The following is a 17,939-nucleotide window of genomic DNA, read 5'->3' as shown; positions in this document are numbered from 1 at the left end:
ATATATATATATATAATTGTAACCTACATGGCACAAACTCAACTTCTAATTCGCGCATTTTTTGGTGACACTAAGAACATTTTCTGGAGACAAATTGTACATTTTCTATTATATTCTTTAACGCTAAAATGGCTATATTCGATTCATGTAGATATTTGTCGAACATTATAGCTATTACGTAATGGGACAGTCCTGTCTTTACATCCAGTATGTTTCTCCAGTATCATGTAACTTCCCAAAACAGTCACAGTCCAGCTCTGACACAGTCGCGGTGGGCGGGGCTTACATATCCAGACGAGCATCATCGCAACCATCGTCAACACGAGCCGACAAACTGACTTTTCCTTCGCTAGTATTTAAAACAAACGTAGTATTTTGCAGTACGCCGTATAACTTGAGGGGTAAGTCTGTCTCCTCTGTCAGTGCGCTGCTTTGGGTAATTTCAAAGCCAACATTGTTTAATAACGCAGGTGGATGGACATCGCGCTTTTGTTGTTATGATGGCGTTTGGTGCGTAAAAAGCTTTCATGGCGCTCGCGAGTATTTATTTCAAGCAAGCTGTGTCAGATCTGTACAAACCAACACAGATCTACACTGCTACCCTTATTGTAATACTTACTATGTGACAGCTATCATTAATAGCTCTCTAGTAAATTGAGTAGTACCTACTAGTTTTAAACATCCGACTTTGCTCATAACTACAGACCAATTTCCAAATTGCCTTTCATTTCAAAGCACTTGGAGTGAGTTGTGTAGCCTATTCCCAGCTATATTCTTATTTAAATTCTTTTAATATTTTAGACATTTTCCAGTCCGGTTTCAGAACTTTACATAGTACTGAATCCACGCTGTTGAAGGTCACTAATTATATTTTACTCTCACTAGACTCATATGCAGTTTTGGTTTTATTGGATCTGAGCGCTGCATTTGACACTATTGATCATAATATTCTGTTAATTCTTTTGGAGAGTGTGGTCGGCATTCAGGGTGTGGCCCTGCAGTGGTTGGCCTCTTGAGAGATAAGTCATTCCAACCCGATCTCATGAAAAGTCGTACATAATTTACGAGTTGGCTATTTCGTATGGTCTCGCACGATGTTGGTCGCATAAACTCGCACGACTTCATCACGTGCAAATTTCCAGATGTTTAATGCAGAAGTAAGCGCAAGTTCCGCACACGAGCCTTTAAAGACATACTTATTAATATTATGCCCTTACCCAAACCCCCTACCTAAACTTAACCAATCAGTAGAGTGTATAAACATGATAGGAAGCTGTTGTGTGTGACATAAGTAAGTAATTGTCGCGTATTAGATGGAAACGATGTCCAGCGATGTCATTGGCTGTAGTGAAAGTCGTAGGAATTCAAACGAGTGCAGTCGCACATCATACAAATAATTTAGAAAAGTTGTAGTTGTTTAGAATCCAGACGATTTCGCCGTGAGAGTGTGTTGATCCTTCTCTGTCACCATAGGGAATTTTTCCTCAATATCGGCCCACTTATCTTGTGCCCCAGGGGACCATTTTGGGCGCTTTACTTTTCTCCCTCTATATGCTGCCCCTGGGCTCTGTTTTTAAAATGTGTAATTTCTCTTATCATTGCTACGCTGACGATTCCCAATTTTATTTACCGTTCAGACCAGACAGTAGCTGCCTTTTTGAAAAGCTCTTCAAATGTCTTGAGTACATCAAATGTTGCATGGCAAAAATTTTTTGCAACAAGTTATTATTTTAGGCTCTTCCAGGGCTCCTCCTGCCCTCGAAGCACAGTGAGGTTCTCTTTCCTCCATTCAAAAGCATATAATAACTTGGGGTTATTTTTGATTCATCTTTCATTTTTGACAAACAAATCAGTGCCGTTGTTAAAGAGCCCATATTATGCTAATTTACAGGTTCATAATTTTATTTTGGGGGACTACAAGAATAGGTTTACATGCTTTAATGTAAAAAAAAAAAAAAAAACACATTATTTTTCTCAAACTGTACATTTCTTTTCCCTGCTCTTCATATTCTGGCCGAAACGCTCTGATTTACCTCCTGTCTCTTTAAAGCCCCCCTTTCCGAAAAGCCCAGTCTGCTTTGGTTGGTCAGCTGGCCTAGTCTGTTGTGATTGGTCAACCGCGTAGAGCCCATGTTGGAAATGTAACGCCCCCTACCATAACCGAGTTTCAGCTTCTGAGTCTTCCTGAGCAGCTTTATACACTACTGTAACTATGGTAACAGTGGCGTCAGTTTTTGCCATACCAGTTCGAGCCAGAGTCCGATAATGAATGAAATAATGAAAGTTTGGAAGAACAAGCTGATCGACCTGAACCACCTTCGCAAACACGACTTGAGCAGGACGTTTCACAGTGGTAAGTTTTAATTTAGTAGCTTTCTTACAAGTACACTGTTGATTATTGTGAACCTAACAAAGCTTAAAGTAAAAGACACATAGTGCATCTAAGTCGTCTTTTACTGGACTGGGTGTAGCCGAACTTTTTCCATCCGAGATATGAACAGAGAACAGAGGCTTACTCCCGGTTAGTGAGCAAGTTAGCCATGGACTACCGTGGATAGCAGCCATAACATTACAGCTTGTAGTTATAATTACATAAGACTCTTGAGATCAACCATTTTGTTACACAGTTTTAGGTAAAAGCTGGCCCACAGCTGAACAGTAAACCCTTACCAAAACAATAACATTACATAGCAAGTTAGCCGAGCACTACCGTGAATTGCAGAGGTAAAAACGACCGTTTGTAAAAATAAATCCATCTCCACACTTGATCACTATTCATTATAGTAAGAATGACAAACAATCTGCATAATTCTACACAATTGTAGGTAAAAGTGGGCCCACAGCTGATTAGCAAAACTATTTCAGCACAATAACATTAGCTAGCAGGTTAGCAGAGGTCTACAGCTGTGCACTGGGTGTACACCGTAGCTACAACACAAACTCTGCATTTGAACTTTTGGTAGCAGATAAATCCACAAATAATCAAGCATGCTCACAGGTTGTGATCCTGAAGCACCAGATTTTCCCAACAAAGTGGGAACTGCACCATCTTTCAGGAGTAACTGTCTTGAAAATCCAGCATTGGTTGTGGTTGTACTGCTGAGGAATAGTGGTAAAAATACATTTTAACCACTGATTCTTCCATTCGTCTGCATTTGGAAGTCCAAACAACAAGGTTTTGCTTTTGCAGTGAAGAAAACAGCGTCTTCTCGACATAGTGACAACACTAACCCAACTCATCCTGGACTCTGCTATAACTGCACTGTAAAAAAAAATAATCCTAATTTTACAGAAATTAATATTTTTTTAAATATTTTTTACAGTAGTTTTCCATTTTTTGAATTTGTATTCAAAACTCTGTAAAATGACAGTAATTATCTGTAATTAAATATGTAGCTCATTATACAAAGGTTTATGTCCATACTAACAATTTAAAATTTTTCTTTGTAATTTTAAGGTAAATCTTATTAGTTTTATATTTATGTGTACTTTTACATTCAAACCCTGTAATTCTGGATACAAATTTAGCAACATTTTTTCATACATCAAACATAATCCATTGCCTTTTAGAAAGAGTACAAAGCTGCACTGCTCTCGAGGTTGAAACTTTCAGTCATATTACACCTCTGGCCACACCAAATCAGTGATGTCACAGTGAGTAAAAGCACATACATGCCAATGAATCTGACAAAAGTAAAATGAGTAAAGGCAAAGTCAGGCAGGAAGGAGCAGAAGCAAAACTAATATGCTTTAAGTCCTTTAGAGCAGCAACATGTTTGAAAGTTTTAACCCCAAGAGAGCAGCATAAACTTTTTCCCATCTGTGATTTAGTGTACTTTCTATTGAATGCATTCACAATAGCCACAATGTCCAAAATGTCCTCACTAATATATTGAAACCTGTAGAAAACCAACTAGTGAGACATTTTAGGTGGTCCTCGCTAGTTAAAAAAGGCTCATAAATCGGCCAAATCATGTTTAGCTTTAAGTCTACTAGTATGCACAGGTTTCTGTGAGGGTTAGGGGATATAAAATATCTTCAGCCTTCTATGAAATCAATGGAAATCTATGAGATGTCCTCACTATTATAGTGAAACAAGTGTGTGTGTGCGTGTGCGCGTGTGTGCGTAAGCATATATGTATTAATAACTTTACCATACATTATTACATTTTTATTCATACACGTCAAAGAAAACACCATTTGAGAAATCAATTAAATACAACAGCCTACAAATAAATGTAATTACACACAATTATTTTCTTTCTTTTAAAACAAGTTGTCTTTCCCTATAGTTGATATGTTACCACGCTGAAACAATTGCTATTGGCTGTCTCGTCGTGTTGCTTTGAGAATGATTGGTTAATCTGTCTGTTCGCGCCTCTCACCGGTCTTGTTTGAAAATGGGTGTGCTGATCGGCACTGCTACTCGCCACAGTCCACTAGTAATGGCTGTTACCTGGATTATTTTACATCTTCCTGCTAAATTCTTATTTTGAGCGAATTTGAGTTGTTGGATGTCAACCGAGAACAAAAAAATGGAATATGGTCACAGAGGAAGACATAGACAGGAGCTGTTTGATCATGTAAGTTAAGTGAGCTTACATCTTGCAAAAATATGGTGATATCATGTAAGAAAACATTTTCCCTGTTATTTTCTGTAACAACCTAACGTAACGTTATGTTTTGTTTTCATACCCTTAATTTATGTAGCCCAGTCTAAAAATGGGGAAAACAGACGAGATGTGTGAAAGTTGTAAAACCTGCCAGAGTGTAAAACAACTAAGAGTTTCACCAGCAGGTTACGGACATATCGCAACCTGCAGAAGGTAAATACCTCTGTATATGTATATTACTTCTTCATCAAGATGTCGTGAGTTAAAGTGAGATGCTAATTGAGATATTAGTACATATTTCAATGTAGTAGTAGCCAGTGTTGCTGTGTGTTGCTAGTATGTGTTAATGTTGTCAGCTACTTTAAAGTTCAAACGAACTCGGTATGAATTTGAGAGGTAAAGTAACGTTAATGTATACTTGATTGTGTTATAACGATAGCAGTTTTGGTGAGTGGTGACATTGCTACCGTCTTCCTTCTGTTTTGAGCCAGTAATTTAGTAAATCTGTCAATTCACTGAAAAGTTTTAATGTAGTCTAACTTACATTTATGATTGCATCGCGTGTGAGAGACAACAAACGTTGTGTATTCTGTTAGAAATTAAATGTACATAGTTGGCAACCATTGCCACCATGTACAATGACTGGTGGTATGGTGGTATTGTAAGTTGACAGTCACTTAATTTGTAAACAGATTACAGCACAAATACAATAGGCATACACATCTGACTGTTGAGGAGTACTGTTGTATTTATTGGACCAGAAAAGAAATATGTGTATATCAAAGGTGTGGTGTGCAGTTACTGATCTCTCAACAGAATGGAAGTTATTAATTAATGTCCAATATTCCAAGGTAATAGTTCTGAGATATAATTGACAACATTCTTCACTGTGTCCAACTGTACTTTGCACAGCAAATGACCACAGCAGTGCATCAGATCATGAGAAGGCTGAAGAACCAGGAGTGACAAGATATCACCAGATGGTGGGATACAGAATTAAACCCAGGGACAGGTATGCAAACAGAAGCAAGACATACAGAGACTGGATTTGTTCTTACTAATTTGTTTCATGAAACCAAGTTCCAATTCAATTCATTTTCATTTGTATAGCTCCATCTCATACAAAAGTAGTTCAAAGTGCTTTACATAAAAACAAAGTAAAACAGCAAATATTTAATTATAAACAGAAATATTCATGCATACATACACATAAATACACATACAAGCATACAGTGCATTCAAAAACTATTCAGACCCCTTAATTTTTTCCACATTTTGTTATATTGCAGCCTTATGCTAAACATTTTTACATTATTATTTTTTTCACATCAGTCTACACTTCATACCCCATAATGACTATTGCATATGCATATGCATATCAGAGCAAAAACCAAGCCATGAGGTCAGAGGAACGCCTGCAGAGCTCAGAGACAGGATTGTGTCAAGGCACAGATCTGGGGAAGGCTACAAAAAATTCTGCTGCATTGAAGGTTCCCAAGAGCACAGTGGCCTCCATAATTTTTTTTATTTTATTATTTATTTTCTCCACTTTTTCTCCCCAATTTGGAATGCCCAATTCCCAATGCGCTCTAAGTCCTCGTGGTGGCATAGTGACTCGCCTCAATCCGGGTGGCAGAGGACGAATCTCAGTTGCCTCTGCGTCTGAGACCGTCAATCCACACGTCTTATCCCGTGGCTTGTGGAGAAATCACGTGGAGACATAGTGCGTGTGGAGGCTTCACGCTATTCTCCGCGGCATCCATGCACAACTCACCACGCGCCCCACCGAGAGCGAGAACCACATTATAGCGACCACGAGGAGGTTACCCCATGTGACTCTACCTTCCCTAGCAACCGGGCCAATTTGGTTGCTTAGGAGACCTGGCTGGAGTCACTCAGCACACCCTGGATTTGAACTCATGACTCCAGGGGTGGTAGTCAGCGTCTTTACACGCTGAGCTACCTAGGCCCCTGCCTCTATAATTCTTAAATGGAAGACATTTGGAACAACCAGGACTCTTCCTAGAATTGTCTGCCTGGCCAAACTGAGCAGTCGGGGAGAAGGGCCTTGGTAAAAGAGGTGACCAAGAACCTGATGGTCACTCTGGTTGAGCTCCAGAGATCATGTGTGGAGATGGGAGAAACTTGCAGAAAGACAACCATCACTGCAACACTCCACCGATCTGGGCTTTATAGCAGAGTGGCCAGATGGAAGCCTCTCCTCACACATGAAAGCCCGCTTGGAATTTGCAAAAAAGCAGAAACAAGATTCTCTGGTCTGATGAAATGAAGATTGAACTGTTTGGCCTCAATTCCAAAAGTATTCTACACAGTTCCAATACCTTCCCAATGGTGAAACATGGTGGTTGTAGCATCATGCTGTGGGGGTGTTTTTCAGTGGCAGGGACTGGTCAGGGTAAAAGGAAAGCTGAACACAGCATAATACAGAGAGATCCTTAATGAAAACCTGGTGCAGAGCGCTCAGGACCTCAGTCTGGGCCGAAGGTTCACCTTCCAACAGGACAATGACCCTAAGCACACAGCCAAGACAACGCAAGAGTGGCTTAGGGACAACTCTGTGAATGTCCTTGAGTGGCCCAGCCAGAGCCCGGACTTGAACCCAATCGAACATCTCTGGAGAGACCTGAAAATGGCTGTCCAGAACTTGAGAGGATCTGCAGTGAAGAATGGCAGAAAATCCCCATATCCAGGTGTGCAAAGCTTTTCGCATCATACCCAAAAAAGTCTTGAGGCCTCAATCACTGCCAAAGGTACTAAGTACTGAGTTAAGGGTCTGAATACTTACGTCAGTATGATATTTCAGTTTTTTTATCCCCTTTTCTCCCCAATTTGGAATGCCCAATTCCCACTACTTTGTAGGTCCTCGTGGTGGCGTGGTTACTCACCTCAATCCAGGTGGCAGAGGACAAGTCTCAGTTGCTTCTGCTTCTGAGACAGTCAATCCGAGCATCTTATCACCTGGCTCGTTGTGCATGACACCGCGGAGACTCAAAGCATGTGGAGGCTCACGCTACTCTCTGCGATCCACGCACAACTTAACACACGCCCCATTGAGAGCGAGAACCACTAATCACGACCACGAGGAGGTTACCCCATGTGACTCTACCCTCCCTAGCAACCGGGCCAATTTGGTTGCTTAGGAGACCTGGCTGGAGTCACTCAGCACACCCTGGATTCAAACTCACAACTCCAGGGGGTGGTAGTCAGCATTAATACTCACTGAGGTACCCAGGCCCCTTTTTTTTCCTTCTTTTTAATACATTTGCAAAGTTATCACAAATCTGGTTTTTGTTTTGTCATTATGGGGTATGGAGGCTGGTCATTCCCGCAAAATTATCCATGAAGTAGCTCTGCAGTCCGATGGCCACTGTAATATGCTTTCTGGGTAAAAACCTTTAACTTGGACTCTTTTAAACTTAAAATATGCACATTTGATGGCTGAATTAAAATAGACTTGATAAAACACTTGACATATTGTGGCACCAGTGGATGATAAAATTATCAGACAGGTAGCCGTGTGAGTAAATTATGATCTGGACAAGTCATTGTCATGTCCATCAATGCAAATTAGCAGGTTATAAAAAAAAAAATTTGTTTGTTTGTTTGTTTTACAAATTTTTCCTTCAACTACACAGAAATATATGCTATGGCTTGTACTTGTCTTTGAGAGATGTTATATTTGGCCCAAATCTGTTCTGTACACTGCCGGTCAAAAGTTTTAAAACACTTACTCATTCTTTATTATAATCTTTTTTTTTTTTTTTACATTTTAGAATAACAGTAAAGTCATTAAAACTATGGAATAACATAAATGGAACTATGGGAATTATGTTGTGACCTAAACAAAATCCAAAATAAATCAAAACTGTGTTATATTTTAGCATCTTCAAAGTAGTCACCCTTTGCCTAGAATTTGCAGACATGTACTCTTGACATTTTCTCAACCAACTTCTTGAGGTATCACCCTGGGATGATTTTTAAACAGTATTGAAGGAGTTCCCATCTATGTTGGGCACTTATTGGCTTTTCTTAATTATTTGGTCCAAGTCATCAATTTCAAAACATTTTTTTTTTTATAATGAAATAAATTAATATGGTGGCACAATTATATTTTTATCTACAAAACTCATTTCAAACATTTAAGCATACGCCTTCAGATCAAAAGATTTTTAAGATCATAAGAAACATTTCAGTCAAGTGTTTCAAAACTTTTAACCGGTAGTGTATGTGTAGCTGCCTGTTTCTTTGAGCAATTTTTACATTCCCATTTCCAACACTGATAACTGCTAATGATAAGAAACTTGCTTACATTTTTTTTAGATCAAGCATTGGAACAAGGTTTATGGGGGAGAACAGACACCCAGCAGAGAGACAGGTCCATCACTAGTAAGTATCAACTGCAGTACTATATAAGATAAGATATTAGTCATCATCATCAATCCTTTATTTAAGGGAAAGACCCTCATGACCCTCAGACATGTTATAACAGGGTAAACGCAGCTGCAGTTAATACATTTATTAGATGGTTGGTTTGATTTTTGTGTACCAATTGGCAATATTTTTTAGCTACAACTGTGTTTACCTTACTATGATACATATGTGAAAAGTGTCCATTGTTGTGAATCCACGTCTTCCTTCTTTTGGTGGTTCACATTTTTCTGACGGGGGTGCTAAGACATGCATTAGGTGCATGGTTAAATTGGTAAACATTTAATAACTAACACTCTCAAAGCTGACAGTAATCTGTATTCACATTGCCAGATTGTCTCATAATGGCAAATGTTGGTACAAACAATTTAAATAAAGTTTGTTTAAACTGGTTTAAAGGAATGGTAAATTAAATCCTACTTTTTAAGGACTTTTCAGTGAATCTTAGTGTGTGTCCCCCCCCCCAGATGCACCAAGGATCCAGCTGATTACTGGCAATTTGAGGAGGATTGTTCTTTATCTGCTACGTTGCACTGTCACTTCTGGTACAGATTCATTTTTTTTTTTTCTTTTTTTTTATGTTTTGATTTACTTATTAATACACTGTATAGTTAGGATTCTGAATTAAAAGAGAGTGTAATGTTTGTCCACATATATTAGAACTATATGGAGCCCCCAGGGGTCAGGAGAATTTTGTGGAAAACAACATAAAACTGAATTGGAAAATGCAAGCTAAAAAAACAACAGACCACAACCCCCTCAGCTCAACAGCACAATTTGATGCTTTCTCCACCTGTTTGAAAGGTGAAATCATGACCTCATCATGATAGTAATAGACAAGATAGAAACATAGAGAAATCACATTTTTAGTTTTTCATTTCCTCCTGGGGGGCTCAGAAGAACGGTTTATGAATAATTGGTTGATATTGTAAATTTATATCTGAATACATTAAAAAAAGTGTTTTAGAATCAGTAGTGGTGTGTACTTTATTTGTAATTAAGTTTCCAACCCCACTTTAATTGTAGATGTATCAGTTTATTTTGTATTTCTTCAGTACGTTTTCAGTTGCGGATATTTCACAGTAATCTTAAAGCTTATATTTTATGAGAATTTGAAGAAACCTTTCTACTGTTAATCAGTACAGTAAATTAAATATTACATTTTGTATTTCATTTAAGGTTTGTACTGTAATTCTATAAAAACTGAATCATTAAATATTGTATTTAGATTGTACTTTTACAGGTTTTTACCATTACAAATTTAAACATTAAATCTAAACACAAACACTGCCAGTCAAGTTTGAGATGATTTTAATCTGTTTTATACAGTATTTTTAGAGACTTTTTATTTTGTCTTCCAAAATAAAACTGGTATTTTACCATCTTTAGCATGTTAACTCTTAATTGAAGGTGTTTGATCGTAATAATTCAGGAAATTAATGTAAAATAAGTGTTTCTCTGTAGAACTTTTAGTGCCATCACTTAATTGAAGGTGTTTGATCATAATAATTCAGGAAATACCAGTAAAATAACAGTGTTTCTCTGCAAAACCTTTAATGAACATTTCTGTACATTTGATTGTTTTTGCACTTTATTTGAATAAGTATATTTTACTTTAATTTTACGGTTTTTGTTTGGCAGCTGATGCTGCCAGTCATTTGACCGTTTTTTTACATTTTTTTTCTTTTTTTTTTTTCTTACAGTGTACGTTTGTTTGAGGGCAGGTCAATGTTGCCCCTAGGCAGGCATTATGCAAATGTGTTACATAGTGACAAATACTTTACAGAAGAAATGGCTGGACTACAATCCAGCCGTTTCTTGTAGTTCTTGAGCAGTGTTGTCTGTGGGAGAGAATTACTCCCTTTTGCGTGGACTTTGTGCTTTGTGACTTTGCAGATCTTTAACATGCACAAAGAGCTATGTTACACACTTAAGGAAAGGTAAAATCCCAAAAAGCATAATAGAGCCTCTTTAAGGGAGGTTTTTTCTATCTAAGGTATGCTAAGCTAAAACGGTTTCTCTCTCAAAAAGACCTAGAAACTGTTATCCATTCTTTTATTACATCATGGCTGGATTAATTCACTATGTATCGGTCTGCCTCAATCTGCTATATCTCGTCTGCAGATCGTTCAGCTAGATTTTTAACTGGGATAAAAAAAAGAGGGATCACATTTCCACTGTATTAGCTTCTCTACACTGGCTTCCCATTAAGTTCAGAATTGATTTCAGGCCTTGCACCTAAACACATTAGTGACCTTCTGCACTCTTACTCTCCTCCAAGAATGCTCAGATCAGGCAATCAGATTCTTTTATCTGTCCCCCGTTCACGCTGCAAGTCAAAGGGCGATCGGGCCTTTTTGGTTGATGCTCAAACTTTCGAATAGCCTGCCCTTTCATGTAAGGTCTGCACCATCTTTAGCTATTTTAAAATCTGCCCTTAAGTCTTTTTATTCAGTGTCTTTTGATACTATTTAATGCACTGTTTGCTGATCACTTTTTGTTTTTTTAATGTAAAGGTTGCATTTTTACTATATATTGTTTGGTTGTTTTTATGTTTTATTTGTAAATCGTACAGCACTTTGGATCAGCCTCTGTTGTTTTTAAATGTGCTTTATAAGTAAATTTTGACTTGACAGTTGTACAGTGTAGAGATAGAGTGGTCAGGACAGACTGCTGAACTGCAGATCACACAAACATACACAGTTAAAAAACTGTAAAATTTACAGTAAAATACTGGCAGCAGGGTTGCCAGCCAGTTACTGTAATTTAGAATACAGTTTAATGCTGTGATTTTTACAGTATATTACTTGATTGTGTGAATTTGCTATTTTTGGAGGAAATACATAAAATACTGTATGTCCAGTATATTTTGCTGAATGTCAATTACTAGCAGCTGAATTTTAAATTTAAACTACTTATTAATTGCATAAGGTTTGCCATCTATGTTATATAATAACTTAAGTTATTATTTCACAAAATATATTAAAAAATCATTTGCAATGTATTGATAAATCTTGAAAAACTGGTCAAAATTTAAAATATAACTTTCACATTCACATACATTAATGGACACTGTATGTAAGAGCATGGTCCTAAAAACAATGCAAAGTAAATTTTGTACATGAAATATTTTTTTATTCACTTTACAACTTCCCATATTTGCCAACATGGCCCTTCAAACAATACAGAAATATAAACATAAGTTGATCAACATGGTCATCATAAAACAGTTTCAAATATCACAAAGACACAATATTTCAACACTTCATGAACAGGCCAACATGGCCAAACAACAAGGCCCCAAGTGAGCTAAACTAACTGAACTGCTAAACTTCTGAACAAGAAAATGAAAAATGCTTCAGGTCCAGATCCTGATCTGTCAGAGGGTCCAAGGAGTGGCTAGAAATATTGAAAAGAACAAAGAGGACAATATATTACATAAAAAAAAAAAAAAAAAAATTTACAGGACAATAGATATAGTTAGAGAGATAGAGGGATGATAGATACAGTTAGAGGGATGACAGATATAGAGACAGGTTAATGATAGATACAGTTAGAGAGAGATAGAGGGATGATAGATACAGTTAGAGAGAGAGAGAGAGGGATGATAGATACAGTTAGAGATAGACAGAGGGATGATAGATACAGTTAGAGACAGATAGAGGGATGATAGATAGAGTTAGAGAGAGATAGAGGGATGATAGATATAGTTAGAGATGGATAGAGGGATGATAGATACAGTTAGAGAGAGAGAGAGAGGGATGATAGATACAGTTAGAGACAGATAGAGGGATGATAGATATAGTTAGAGATGGATAGAGGGATGATAGATACAGTTAGAGAGAGAGAGAGAGGGATGATAGATACAGTTAGAGACAGATAGAGGGATGATAGATATAGTTAGAGAGAGATAGAGGGATGATAGATACAGTTAGAGATGGACAGAGGGATGATAGATATAGTTAGAGAGAGATAGAGGGATGATAGATACAGTTAGAGGGATGACAGATATAGAGACAGATTAATGATAGATACAGTTAGAGAGAGAGAGAGGGATGATAGATACAGTTAGAGACAGATAGAGGGATGATAGATATAGTTAGAGAGAGATAGAGGGATGATAGATACAGTTAGAGATGGACAGAGGGATGATAGATACAGTTAGAGACAGATAGAGGGATGATAGATACAGTTAGAGATGGACAGAGGGATGATAGATACAGTTCGAGACGGATAGAGGGATGATAGATACAGTTACAGATGGACAGAGGGATGATAGATACAGTTCGAGATGGATAGAGGGATGATAGATACAGTTAGAGATGGACAGAGGGATGATAGATACAGTTCGAGACGGATAGAGGGATGATAGATACAGTTAGAGATGGACAGAGGGATGATAGATACAGTTCGAGACGGATAGAGGGATGATAGATACAGTTAGAGATGGACAGAGGGATGATAGATACAGTTCGAGACAGATAGAGGGATGATAGATACAGTTAGAGATGGACAGATGGATGATAGATACAGTTCGAGACGGATAGAGGGATGATAGATACAGTTACAGATGGACAGAGGGATGATAGATACAGTTCGAGATGGATAGAGGGATGATAGATACAGTTAGAGATGGACAGAGGGATGATAGATACAGTTTGAGACGGATAGAGGGATGATAGATACAGTTAGAGATGGACAGAGGGATGATAGATACAGTTCGAGACGGATAGAGGGATGATAGATACAGTTAGAGACAGATAGAGGGATGATAGATATAGTTAGAGACGGACAGAGGGATGATAGATACAGTTAGAGATGGACAGAGGGATGATACAGTTAGAGACAGATAGAGGGATGATAGATACAGTTAGAGATGGACAGAGGGATGATAGATACAGTTCGAGACGGATAGAGGGATGATAGATACAGTTAGAGATGGACAGAGGGATGATAGATACAGTTCGAGACGGATAGAGGGATGATAGATACAGTTAGAGATGGACACAACATTTTAATGCAGGTTTTAGCTTTTGAGGCATATAATCAAGTTTTTGGATTGGAAGTTTTCCAACCACCATATAATATTAGTGGGCTCAACGGATATAAAACATATAACATATCTACTTATATAAACGGCAGGTTTTGAGGTTGTTAGAATTCACCCGTTACCTTTGAATAAACTCCAATGTACACGCCACCTCGGTACTCAAGGTTGAATATGTAGTACACTGCAAATAGTGTGGCAAGGCCAGACAGGAAGGTGGGCTGAGTGCCCTCACACACAACCTCGCCTTCAATGCTCAGCATCCAGTGCCCAGTAGTCAAGGTGTCTCCTGAAACAATCAATACCACACATGACACCAGTTATTTTTAACCATTCCATTTCTTTTTTATCTTTGATCTTTTGACATTTAAACTTTATTTTAGTATTTATGACTGAGTGAACTGATTCTTTTAAACCAAGGTTAACAAGAGGCATTGAGAACAAATAATGAGTTACACAGAATATACTTATTATTAGTATTTAGTATTTATAATAGAACAAGGATAGAGAGAGAGAGAGAATAACATGTATAAATACTATTTATACTTGTTTTTATTAGTAGTTTTATTGTTTATATATATATATATATATATTGTGTGTACATGTGTTTATCAGTAATTTAATGTAAAGCCTTTTTACCATGCCAATAAAGCTACTTGAATCTGAATCTGTATACATAAAGAAACATCTATATACGCAAATGTAATCCAACAAGAGACCCTTACAAAAATACTACCTTCATGAAACTTAAATGGAGGAACACAATATTAGAAACATCCGTAATACAAAACCTTACAACAAGACCTTAAATATGTTACATCAACTCCTCTCTTACAAAAAATGGAACATTATCAGACTAATTTTGGGATCCACGGTACACGGTTAAAGTAGACTGCATTACATTGTACAAGGGTTTCTTATGTTCTAGTCACTCAAGAATGTGTACACTATCTCAGTGTATACTTACCAAGCACGATGAGTCACAGGGTCCCAGGTATGGTGTGTGTTGCTTGAAGATCTGCTGCTGAGGCACACCTCTGTCAAATCAGGGGGAAAAAAACACATCACATTCTTACAAGGTTCTCTCAAAAACTTCTGGATATCATGTATGGAGATGGGTGATACTGCTTTCAAAAACAGGATCCTCAAGTAGCAAGATTGACAACTCACAGAATGTCAACTTAAACAAGAATGTACTACAACTAAAACTTGTGGTCTTCAGCGATATACTTACATCTGCAAGGAGCAGAAGTACATCTGGATCCTCTCGGAAATGTGCTAGGAGGAGTTTAATCACAAGGGGTCCAACTTCTTCTTCTTTGGTGGTGCTTTCCACACCCCAGCCAAGAAGTCTCTGCAGCAACTGCTCCATCTTTACTCCAAGAAGACCAAGCAGTGCTGTGCAAATGACCTTCTGTACTTCCTCCCCCAAAGTTGTGGACATCATTCTAGAGAAGGAAAAGAGTGGTGAAGAGCAAGTACTGACAAACCACACAACTTGTCCAATAGGTTTTCCTGACTAACACAACCTTTTTGCAGATATCCCAGAAAGGCAATAAAGAACCTGATCGATGAGAGTTAGAGAGTTATAACTTTCTGTGATGAAGTGGACAGAATCTCCTTGAATGAGAATGGCCTTGATTTTGCCAAATATGATTGCATCATCTCTTTGATCAAGCAAAAGAAACATATACACACACACACACACACACACATATATATATATATATATATATATATATATTTGTATTTAGTCCCTTTCACTTTTGCCTCATGTGAAATTAGAGTGTTTGACTAACAGTTAAGGTGGACAACAGCTTCTCTGATATCTTCATTGTAATCTGCTGGGAAAAAATCTGTTCCCTTTTCAACAACAACATGGGGTGGGAACAGACTGCCAGCACTTAAGTAAGCTTGAAGTAGCTGATGCCTTTCAGCAAGAGTAGAGCAAATGTTCTTAAAGTTGTGCAACTTCATCGAACACTGTTTGAAATATGTGTGCTAGCTCTCAAATCTAAGTGTCCACAGATGAATGAGTGGCCCAAACTGGACTGTTAGCTCTGGATAATGATTAACATAATGGTGCTTTGGCCTGAGAGGATGGTCAGGAAATAGTTTCTCTCGAAAATACAAGTAATCCTCGATCATTACCTTTAAGTAGGCGATCTGTCCAGAAGAAATGGCAGGTGCTCAAATTAACTCTACCATCTGTTGCAGCTGCAAAACAAGTTGCCACACATCATTATAAGCTGGGTTCCTTATTTTGTCTCCAATTAACAGTGGCAGCAATCTCAGGAAAAACACCAGTTCTGAACAGCATGCCCTCCAAGTTTATCACTCCCAGGACTTATCTGACATGGCTTATCATGTGCATCATTGCCTAGGTACCTGAATTGATTTAGCCTTCTATTCAGTTCCACATATGTGAATTGTTTCTCAACTCTGACCAGATGTTTGATACATAAAGCCAAATCATAGGATACAATACCTTCAAAGAAATCATGCCTAATGCATGGAGGCAAGCCAGGCTGGCAGACATGGTACTGTGACAACTCATTGAACAGTGAGTCAAATTTGACCCCTTTTTTCTAGTCCAAATCATCTGCCTGGACATTACCTTTATATGACTGCACAGTCCTGTTGGGTCCCTTGGCAAGTGGGTCAGTCGCAAATGTGGGTCTGTCAATTTCACAGAATCTGCAAAAGAAGACACTGTTGCTAAAAATTTCAACAAAACCCCCAATGGCATGAGAGCCTAGATTATCTCCTGCAATGGCACACACAGTTGCTTTCCTAATCTCACCATCAGGCAATTGGAATCCACTCACCTCAAGGTCTTTGAGATCCTTCAGTCCCATCACAGAGTCTTGTCCAAAGTACCGAAAATCTTGTTCTCTGCAAAGGAGAACAAATTGCATATAGTCAGTGGTTGATCGATTGTGAGGCAAAATGTCTCCTAAAGTGAGATAGACTGCCAGCACTTTATGCTTTTTCTTTCCTGAACCCAATGGATTGACTACTTCAAATGAGTCTTGATAGAGAATCAAACCCAAGGACAAGGGATCTGACTTAAAGCATTTTCTGCAATTACTTTGTCATCCCAAATATCCTTAACTACATCTTTGTTGCGGACTTGCAAATGGGTTCAACTGTGCTGCTCCCTCATGGACTCACTCTGGAAAAGACCAGCAACTGTTTTTTTCATTGGAATGTATTGGGCAAAACATTAGTTTCCTGCTTCATTGTTCCCTAAACAAACGGGAACTGGCTCAATGTAGTTGAAACGTTGTTTAAACACAGTTTTCCTCATCTGATCTGTTTTCAATATTTTAGTGTTGCAAGTCCGGAAAAGATCATCCACTTTAACCTCATCTATCAGTCTTTTTATATCTGCCTCAGGAACTCCAAGTAAGAAATTTTTTTCATTTAGTTTACTCAGCAAATTTGACTGGCTAATGTCATGTATTTCCTGGAATCCTTCAACGACTGCTTGAATAACAGATGCCGGAAGCAACAACTTTGCCTGCAACTTAAGATAAAACAGGGCCAGATTTTTTGGAAACATGTCATCATCTGCATTTTCAGGGCAAATATCTGTGTGTTCTATAGTAATTTCACTTGAGGCAGCAGCCTCACACCTGTCCTCAGTATGGACCATAGACTCCTGAGTGCTCCCTTCACTTTCACTTGTTCCCTGAACAGTAGTTTCAATTAGACTGTGCTCTCTCTTTATGTCATCTTGATAAATGCGATGTTAATGTTGAAAAAATAGTAAATGTCTTTTTGCACTGTTTAAATGGACAAGTTACTGCTGTGCCCTCTTTCAAATG

The 17,939-nt window shown here is 38.0% G+C and overlaps 2 long non-coding RNA genes across 6 annotated transcripts; one reads left to right on the top strand and one right to left on the bottom strand.

Moving 5' to 3' along the window:
* The first annotated feature begins 283 nt into the window (after positions 1 to 283).
* LOC127420644 (uncharacterized) lies at positions 284 to 11,905 on the top strand. Of its 5 annotated transcripts, none has more exons than XR_007893838.1 (5): positions 284 to 4,583; positions 4,716 to 4,826; positions 5,526 to 5,625; positions 8,955 to 9,020; positions 9,530 to 11,904. It is a non-coding gene; the product is annotated as an uncharacterized LOC127420644 (long non-coding RNA). The 5 variants fall into 5 exon arrangements; XR_007893837.1 differs by having other exon boundaries at positions 4,711 to 4,826; XR_007893840.1 differs by having other exon boundaries at positions 284 to 3,654; positions 4,293 to 4,826; positions 9,530 to 11,903.
* Positions 11,906 to 12,177: 272 nt separating this feature from the next.
* Positions 12,178 to 17,271, bottom strand: LOC127420645 (uncharacterized). The gene is made up of 7 exons (XR_007893841.1): positions 16,938 to 17,271; positions 16,727 to 16,806; positions 16,261 to 16,326; positions 15,344 to 15,557; positions 15,077 to 15,146; positions 14,235 to 14,398; positions 12,178 to 12,461 (listed from the first exon to the last, which is right to left on the bottom strand). It is a non-coding gene; the product is annotated as an uncharacterized LOC127420645 (long non-coding RNA).
* Between the last annotated feature and the right edge of the window lie 668 nt (positions 17,272 to 17,939).

The sequence above is a fragment of the Myxocyprinus asiaticus genome, chromosome 30 (assembly GCF_019703515.2).
Source record: "Myxocyprinus asiaticus isolate MX2 ecotype Aquarium Trade chromosome 30, UBuf_Myxa_2, whole genome shotgun sequence".
Taxonomy (NCBI): domain Eukaryota; kingdom Metazoa; phylum Chordata; class Actinopteri; order Cypriniformes; family Catostomidae; genus Myxocyprinus; species Myxocyprinus asiaticus.
This window is presented reverse-complemented; position numbering and strand designations above follow the sequence as displayed.